Source organism: Ursus arctos, unplaced genomic scaffold (genome assembly GCF_023065955.2).
Source record: "Ursus arctos isolate Adak ecotype North America unplaced genomic scaffold, UrsArc2.0 scaffold_6, whole genome shotgun sequence".
NCBI lineage: Eukaryota > Metazoa > Chordata > Mammalia > Carnivora > Ursidae > Ursus > Ursus arctos.
In genome coordinates this window covers 70,172,873-70,181,630 of record NW_026623078.1, presented here as the reverse complement: position 1 = coordinate 70,181,630, position 8,758 = coordinate 70,172,873, and the positions used below count along the sequence as shown (strand labels likewise).

The following is an 8,758-nucleotide window of genomic DNA, read 5'->3' as shown; positions in this document are numbered from 1 at the left end:
CTCATAAATAGAAAATCACCTTTTGACTGAAATCTTGAAGAGCTCTCAGAAGCTCACCCCCTTCACTTCAACAGGCATTAATTTCTGCTCTACATAAAGGAGTGTGAGTGTGTGAGTGTGTGTGTGTGTGTGTGTGTATGTTTGTGGTGTTTTAAGAGGGTAAGTGTGGGAGGTCTGAGCTACCCAAGGGATGAAGGGGAGGGATTCCTGCCCCTTGAAAACCTGCCCTAAGGGGCCTGCCTCAGACCCGGAGAGCTGCTGACTAGGACATACGGTGATCGTCAGAGACCAGGTAAGTGAAGAACTCGAGGGCCTGACAAGACTTAGTGGACCCCCGGGCCCACCGGATAATGCCTCTTTCAAAGGAGATGGGTCCAGGGAAAGTCATTATTCCCCCCACTCTCCTCCCCCCCACCTCCGGACAAACAAAAGGCCATCCCCCAAACAGCTGAAGGCAGAGACCCCACTGGCTTTGAAGCCGATCAATCAGGTGGAAGCCCGAGCAAATCACGACTTGGCTTCCCCAAGTTTTCTCCCCAGCCTAAGGAGCCACCCTCCTCCTCCTCCGCCTCCGAGCTCCGCACAGCTACGGGGCCAAGGGGACCGTCCTGCGATGCTCACTGGTTCCCAACTTTCCGCTCCTCTCCGTCTCCGCAGCCTCCCGCAAAGCGGCTGGGGAAAGGGCAAGTTTGCCAAGGCGAGGATACCAAGTCCCGGGGAAGCCACAAAGACGCCGCAACACCAAGGATGAACCCCTCTCCCGTGGGGCGGACGCCAGCGCCAGCTGCCGCTCCGGGGGCGAGCGTGGGCTCGGCTGGCAGAGGCGGCCGCGGGCGTGGGCCGGCCGGCGGCGGACAGCGGGGCCACCTCCCCCCCGACCCCCCCCCCGACGCGGGCGCCCCGCCACCTGAGCCGGGCGTGGGGGCCGGCGCCGCGCTCCGGCCCTGCGCCCGGCAGGTAGCTCCGGCGGCCGCCCGCAGCCACCGGCGGCGACGAGAGGAGAGGCAGCCTCAACCCACGGCGTCATGCTTCCTGCCACCACAGTACGGCGAATCGTCACCGGGAGAGGGGAGAAGAGGGGAGCGCGGGGGAGGGAGGGCAGCTCGCACACGCAGCCCCCTGCCTGCCAAACCCGCCGGGCCGGGCCACGTCCCGCCGGAGTCCCCGCGGGACCTGCCCCGTTTGCACAAAGCGCCGCAGCTGGGCCACGGAGGGAGGGAGACGGCCACGAAATAAATAAATAAAAACAGAGTCGGGTCTACGTAACGCCCTGTCGAAAGCGGACGCCATATTTTTTTGTGGCTTATGTCGACATAGGGAAACGTAGACATGTTTTTCCTCCTCCTCCTCCTCCTCGGTCTGGCTCCCATTTATCCAAACTTGTAATCAAAACTCTTAAAAAAAAAAATCTCCCCCCCCCTCCGGATCCTCTTATTTCCTCCCACCCGCAAAAAAGGGCCCGCACCCCCCCCTTCCGCACCCCCCCTTCCAATCACAAACCCGGCCAAGTCCCATTAACAACACATTTTCGGGAGCCGCGGCGGCGGCGGCGGCGGTGGGAAAGTTGGGCTGGAGTGGCCGGCGTGCGGGGCTCGGGGCTGGCGGCGCCGGGCGGGGGGTGCCGGGCGCCGAGGCGAAGTTTCTTACCTGCGCCGGGGCTGGGGACGCGGGGACCCGGGCTGGGAGCGCGGAGACGCGGCACGGGCGTTCCAAAATGGAACTCTGCTGGCTCCCCCCACCCACTCCCCACTCCCCACCGGGCGCCGGGCTCGGGCTCCGTGGGAAAGAGGGGCACGGCCAGCCTGCCAGACAGACGGACAGGAAAAGCCCCCGTACGGGGAACAGTGGCCAAAATTTTTAAAAGAAAAAAAAAAAAAAGGAAAAAAAAAGGGGAAAAAAATGTCTCGATCAGTGGGGAATCTACGCCAAAACCCACATGATCTGTAACGTCAGCATGCGTATTTGCATACGATACCACCACCCGAGCTGCCACCCGGGCTCGGGTTCCGCAGAAAGTTACAAAGTGAAATTCAGCCCCCTCCGGAGACGCCGGCGAAATGTCATTTTCAGGCGGGAGCTGGGGGGGAGGCTGGCCCTAAAGGCGCTGGTTACTAGCCGAGGTTGGGGGGGCGGTAAATTAACTTAAAAGTCTGAGCCCAGTAACGGACTCGGTGGAATTTCTGCGAGGGGAGGAGGGGGAGGCGCGAGCGAGATCATTGAATATTAAGCACGACCCGGCCCGGCGGCCACGGCCAAACCCTCCCGGTGCAATACCCATTTTCTTTATGAAAAGTTCAAGGTGTCACTGATGAGCTCAACAAACTGTTGATCCTGACCACGTGGAGCGGCAGACAGAGGGAATGCGGGGCGCGGCTGCTGGCCCTGAGCCGGCGGCACCCCCAGACCCCGCGTCCCTCTCGCGGCTCCAGGGGCCGCGCGCGGGTGGGGCCGCCACGCGCCCAGGGCGCTGCCTGCGCCTTCTCCCGTCCTTGGGCTCGGGGAAATAACTTAAAAAAAATTTTTTTTTTTAAAGCGAGATACGTTTTGCTCCTGGAATAGTAATAAGAGGGCTTGGGGTAGGGAGGATGAGAAAGAGCCCCCACTTATATAACGACTTGAAATTAGGTGACTTTTGCTGGGGAGATTTAGAGATTTGCGCTTGCGCCAGGTCTGAGGTTGGTTAAAGATCCTCAAACTTTTTCCCTTAAGAGCCAATAAACAAACAGACGCCCCGGGAGCTGACTTAAACTCTTGTCGGGCCGGCGTTCACTGGGATTCTCAGACTCGGAGGAAGGCACACCCCTGCGGCGCTCGCAGGGAAGTCTCTCGGAAGCAGGGCGGGTCACTTTCGGAACTGGGACTCTGGCGTTCCCGGCGGGAAGGGATCCCTAACCGCCGCCGCCTGGCTCCCCTCGGGCATTTTAGAGTAAAGGCGGGCGGGGATCTCTCTGCCCTTCGCCCGCGGCCTCGGTACCGTGAACTTGCGTTCTGGGCGCAGCGTTCCTGCGGCACTGCTACGCTAAGGAGCCCTAAGGTATTCGGGATCCAGGGGACGCTTCGGAATCTCACGGGGCAACCTGTCTGCGTCTCGCATTCCTGCCGGGACGGACCCGTTTCCCCTCCAAGGGCATCTGGACGCGTCAGCCTTTCCCGATGTGAGTTGGGCGCAAGCGCGCACGAGCGGAGCCGGGACCGAGGGATGTTGTCCGGGGTCTACTTCTGACAGTCTGAGCGCAGCGAGAAAACAAAGGGAGCCTGGGGCTGGGAGGCTCGGCGGAGTCCCCGCCCGCCCTGAGGATTAGCAGGCGCGGAGCGTCGGGGCTTCCCGGCCAGCCTCTGCTCCGGGGAATTAGAACGAACTCTAGCGGCGGTTTTCGACTCAGCTCTGGGCGTCAGGGCAGCAACAGGTGGCCGTGCGCGGCGGAGTGGCCAGAGGCGAGGACGGGGACTGAGGTGGGGACGGCTGGCCTTGGGGGCGGACCGCGTGGCCAAAGCAGTGGGTGACCTTTTGACATTTTCGTTTCTTAGGCTGGGGAGAAGAAACTAGGTGAAAGGTTTTTCTAGGGTCTCCCCTAGGGCCTCCAGTTCCTCTAACGTAGCCCCATTGGGTCTCCAGAAATATTGACAATAAAAATAGCTCGTATGCAAAATTTTCTTACTGGTCTGCACCTGTTTGTTGGGTTATTTCTCATGTAGGGTCTGTCCGTTTTTTAACAGCACAGAAAACAAGGTCCTGGCCTGGGAGGGGTCTCTTGCGTGATGTTCACATACCCAAGAGGCGAACTGACGCAGCTCTTACCGGATTCATTAACAACTTCCTTGATGACCATGACCCAGATCGCGTCACATCTTTCTCAAACTCATTTGATAACTTCTAAAATCCTAATGTATTTGCCATCAATGTGAGAATCTAGGAATACTGTTTTCTTTTTCTTCCCTCAAGGGTGTGCCCAAAGCATAAAAGAAAAAAAAAAAAGATCCCTCACCAATTTTAATAATTTTATATTGCTTACTCTCAACTCTTCCAGGTCTTGCTCGCTATTACCCTTCACTCTTCCAGGTCATTCCACTGCCCACCGCTACCCCCCTTAAAAGTAAGTATATTTCTCAGTTTGGGTCCATGGAAATTATGGAAACCTTAAGGAAACTACTCCCATTGTGAGGCTGCGCCTCCTCCTGATGGTCCGTCACTTAGGGCGGTTTTCTATAAGCCAAGTTTCCTGTGCCTCCACCTTATTTATTACCAGCTGCCTTTGGCTGGGTGAGACATTAACAGGGTGGCAGTGGTCAGGGTTGAGCCAAGCGGGGTAGCCGTCTGCACTGTCCACTGAGTTCCCATGTCTTCAGGGCACTTCCATGTCATGGACACCCTGGAGGTTTCTGAGGCACTGTAGTGTCTGCGAAGTGTTCAAAGTTTAGCATGGACTGAACTTTCGCTACACAAACAGCAGGGAATAAAACAAGGGTGACTTTGCATGAAGTGCTATGATTTCAGTTTGCTTTATGTGTAGGTGGAGTAGATGGACCCTTATGTGATTCAGGAGCTTTGGAATCAATCATTATAAGGGTAATGTTTATTGAGGGCTTGGTATGCATATGCCACTTGCTGCTTAATCTTCACAACAACCCTACCAAGCAGTGATTCTCAAAATGTTTTGTTTCAGGTCCCTTTAAATTCTTATAATTATTGAGGACCCCAAATACATTTTGTCTGCATGAATTACATACATATTGATATTTACTATATTAGAAATTAAATTGAAAAAAATTAGAACACCAGAAATTTACACTTTCTGTTAGCCATCAGAGCAATGACACCATAACAGGTCATGCAGCCTCAGGAAAACTACTGTATACTTGTGAGAGCATGAGAAAGAAAAGGGGGAGTAGTATGCCCTATTATGAAAATGATTTTGACTTTGAGGACCCCTGAAATGGTCTTGGGGACCTCCAGGGTTCTTGGATCACATTTTGAGAACCCCTGTTAAGGTAAGTTATATTATGATGCCCAATTTAAAGATGAGGAAGTTGAGGCTGGGAGCAATGTCGTAGCTTGCCTGAGGCAAATGGAGGGAACAAGGATTTAAACTGGGTTCATAAGAGGTCTGAGCCAGCATTCTTAATGATTGCATGATTCCTCCTTTTTTAGTAACAACCTGAGCTCTTCTTCCTTGTGCCCCCTCCCCAAGCCTAGAACAGCCTCTTGTGCTTCCCAAGGCTACTTTCGTTAACAGCCATTACATTTTGAGGCTGTGCTAGGTGCAAGTCCTTCATATGCATTATCTTGTCAAATCCTTACAACCACCTACCCTGGGAGTATTGTCTTCCTCATCTTATAAATGACAAAACTGCAGTTCATAGAGGTTAAGAAGCTTCTCCAAACTCACGCAGCCAGTAAGTAGTAGAACCTGGATTCAAATCTTTGTCTAGTGGCTTTGAAACCAAGGAAGGACAAGAGTCTATCATGGTATTTTATAGATGCCTAGCAGGGAGAAAGCAGCTCCTATTCATGATTGGGTGAGAACCAGGCCCAGCTAGGACGTCTTGCAAATTTAGCAATTGGAGGAGGAGAAGAAATAAAAAAACCCAGCATTATCCCTGAGGAGCCCCTAATCTAATGAGAACAAATCCATGCTGGTTTATAAACCCAAAGGAAAGGTGGCAGAGCAGAAAGATTTGGAATTAAGATGTGAATTGTAGGATCGCCCCTTCCAGCTGTCTGATCCCTAGATAAATATTTTTTAGAAGAATGAGAAAAGAAAGCACAAAGTACAGAGAAGCAAGCAAGAAAAAAGAAAATGATTATCAGCAGTCCAAGGAGAACTAATTTCGGTATATATCCTTCCACATGTTACATTTATTTAATTTTTCCATTATAAGACGGGTAAGAGAAATGAAAATTATTAAATATCAATTTACCAACTATAGCATAGAACAGCCACTACTGGCAAAACTTATAAAAAAGCCAGACAGAGTATGACCTTTTGGAACATTCAGATTGCTTTGCCAAATACCTGCAAATGGGAGGAAAATGGGAAGTTTGCTAGACAGATGCTGTTTCCCGCCAAGTCTACAACCCCGTGCGCCATGATTTGATACAAAATGTCTTGTGCCTTGAGATGGAATCCCACACCCCTGGTAGGATCAAAGGGGGTAACTTGATGTTTTCAAGTCTATAGCAGGAAATCTGAACCTGCTTGGAGTGTAGAACAGAAAGTGTACAGAGTGGGGAAAACTCAGAGCTTGTTACTTATTTGATTTCGCAGTCTGGCTTGATCCTTGCCTCATTCCTACATGGTAAGCGGGGTGGGGACTACCACCTTCATTTTACAGAGAAGGCTACTGAAGCTTCTACAGGTTGCAGTGGTTGTACACAGGGCATAGTAGTTTTTAGTTCTGAGACTATGCCCAGAACCGTGATTTAACCCCAGGTCTTGTAACTGCAAGGCCAGTGCTACTTCTGTGCCCTTCTTCATCATTTGCTATTGTACCAAAAGGAGACCAAACCGTGGCCCTGTCAGACTTTGTCCCTCTCTCTTGCAATATCCTGGAAGAGAATTATCACCTGGTAAGTTCTCTGTTTCATGTGCTCATTCATTTATTTGTTGTCTCTCTACTATAATGTAAGGTTCCTGTAAGCACGTACTTTGTTTCTTTTGCTGCAGTATCCATGTGCTTAAACCTGCCTCGTGTGTTCTATGTAGGTACCCGGTAAAAGATTGATGAATGAATGAATGATTGAATGAATGAATGAAGTGCACTCTTGTCAGGGCTCATCCAGTAATAGGGAGCCAATGCTGTTCAAGACTGCACACGTTTTCTGTTTACCTAGAATGATCTTTACCTAGAAAGAGCTTCATTTCCTGTGCTCCAGGCTTCTATTTCTATGGTGAATGGGCTTTGGTCTGGTGAGGAAGAGCATCACTGGTCAGTCCTCCTTTGGATTCCCAGCATGAAAAGCATTTGCTCTGCATTGTTCCTTGGGGATCTGTTTCTCAACCAGCTCATTTTACAGGTGGGAAAACTGAGGCTCTCTGTTGGTCCAAGACCAGAACCCGAGTCTCCTAACTTCTGGCTTATATTAAATCCCATGCAGATTTGCTTAGAAGCAACAAAGCCTGAAGCCTGCCACAGAGCAACAGAGCTGTGTCTTCAGTCGGTATGCAAAGGAAGGGTGTACATAGCCCTGTATTGTGGGGGGGAAAGGCTTATTGAGCAGGGGAGAGGAAGCACCTGTTGCAAAGATGTGGTAGGAGGCAGATGGCAAGATGCAGTCATATGGGTGCAAGACTTGGTCTTTGAAGTGGGGATAATAATGCCTGCTGGCTTACCTTCGTAAGATTTTCGTGAGCCTCCAATGAGACAACATGTGTGAATGTGTCTATTTATTCTTCATAATGAGCTTATGTATGCATCCTGATGTATACATTGTCTGGTTAGTTATTTGGCTATAGCAGAGAGATCTGGCGTTTGAATTCCAGCCCCAGTGCTCATTTAACTTCTCTAAATGTTAGTACCCTTATCTATGAATACTAAATGGGGATAATGATTAGACCTATCTCCCAGGGAGGTTGAGATAATTCATGTAAAGTATTGAGCTTTAGTGCTTGACCCACGGTGAGTGCTCAGTAAATGTTACCTATTATTATCATTTCTCATGTGAAAATAAAATAATACATATTAATCATTGAAAATGAAAATTCACATAAATAAAACGTATTTGTTGAAAGAATGCATAAGCAGAAATAAATACATTCGATAAATAGATAGCACTCAATTTTACCACCAAGAAGAAAGCACAGTGAACATTTTGCTGTATATGTATACCTGCATTAAATTAAAAAAAAAAGTGTCTACTTTGTTTCATACATCCTTTTAGGGCCTGGGATACACAGCTTATTTTAAAGCTAGATAATAAGTAAATCTGTAATATATCAGGTAGTGACAAATTGCATGAACGTGAATAAAGCTTGGTAAAAGGATTAGAAAGAAATGGCCTCTTTGCTGAGCTGATATTTGGGTGAGTAAGGAAGGGAAACTGGTGGGAAGTAAGAACATATTTTAAGTGGCCCTTTGTTTAGTGAACCCTCCATAGTGAAGGAAACCCTTATATAATGACTATTTTTTTCTTGTCATTAAATGCCTTTAGTATATGCCACTGTTAATGGGACCATAATATTGTTCATTGGAAGATTGAACAACAACAAACACAACGTTGTACTAGTGGGAATGGGCTAAAATACGCTTCAGTAACAAATGACCCCCTGATCAGTAACTTAAAACCACTTTATTTCTTGCTTTTGCTACGTGTCCGTGAAGGATTAGCAAGGAGACTCTGACCGTCACAGTCACTCAGGGACTCAGGCTAACAAAGCGGTCAATACATTCATCGGACGTTGCCAATTGTTGAGCAAGAGAAAAAAGATCTTGTACAGACAATTAAACGTTCAGCCAGGAAGTAATATATCACTTTTGCTTACTACTCATTGGTCAGAACTAGTCACAAGGTTACCTACATGGAGCCATGAAAGTGTTATGTGCCTGGAAATAGGGGAAATTAGAAATATTTGTACTGAAACCATAGCACTAATGACTGCAAGTAATAATGGCCTTTCACTTTAGTGATCATTCGCTGTATGCTGACCCTTTTCCATGGATCATTGCAACAATCCATGTTTTATCTCCTACAGATATAGAAACTGAGACTTACAGAAGTTATTTAAGTAATTTGTCAACATCATCCAAATATCAAATGGCA

At 49.3% G+C, this 8,758-nt stretch overlaps 1 protein-coding gene across 1 annotated transcript in view; it reads right to left on the bottom strand.

Moving 5' to 3' along the window:
* ZHX2 (zinc fingers and homeoboxes 2) overlaps positions 1–2,287 on the bottom strand; it is a 152,339-nt gene extending 150,052 nt beyond the window's left edge. The window contains exon 1 of the mRNA XM_026495497.4: positions 1,648–2,287. The gene's annotated coding sequence lies outside the window, so the exon portion shown is untranslated. The remainder of the gene's footprint in view (positions 1–1,647) is intronic.
* Positions 2,288–8,758: the final 6,471 nt, after the last annotated feature.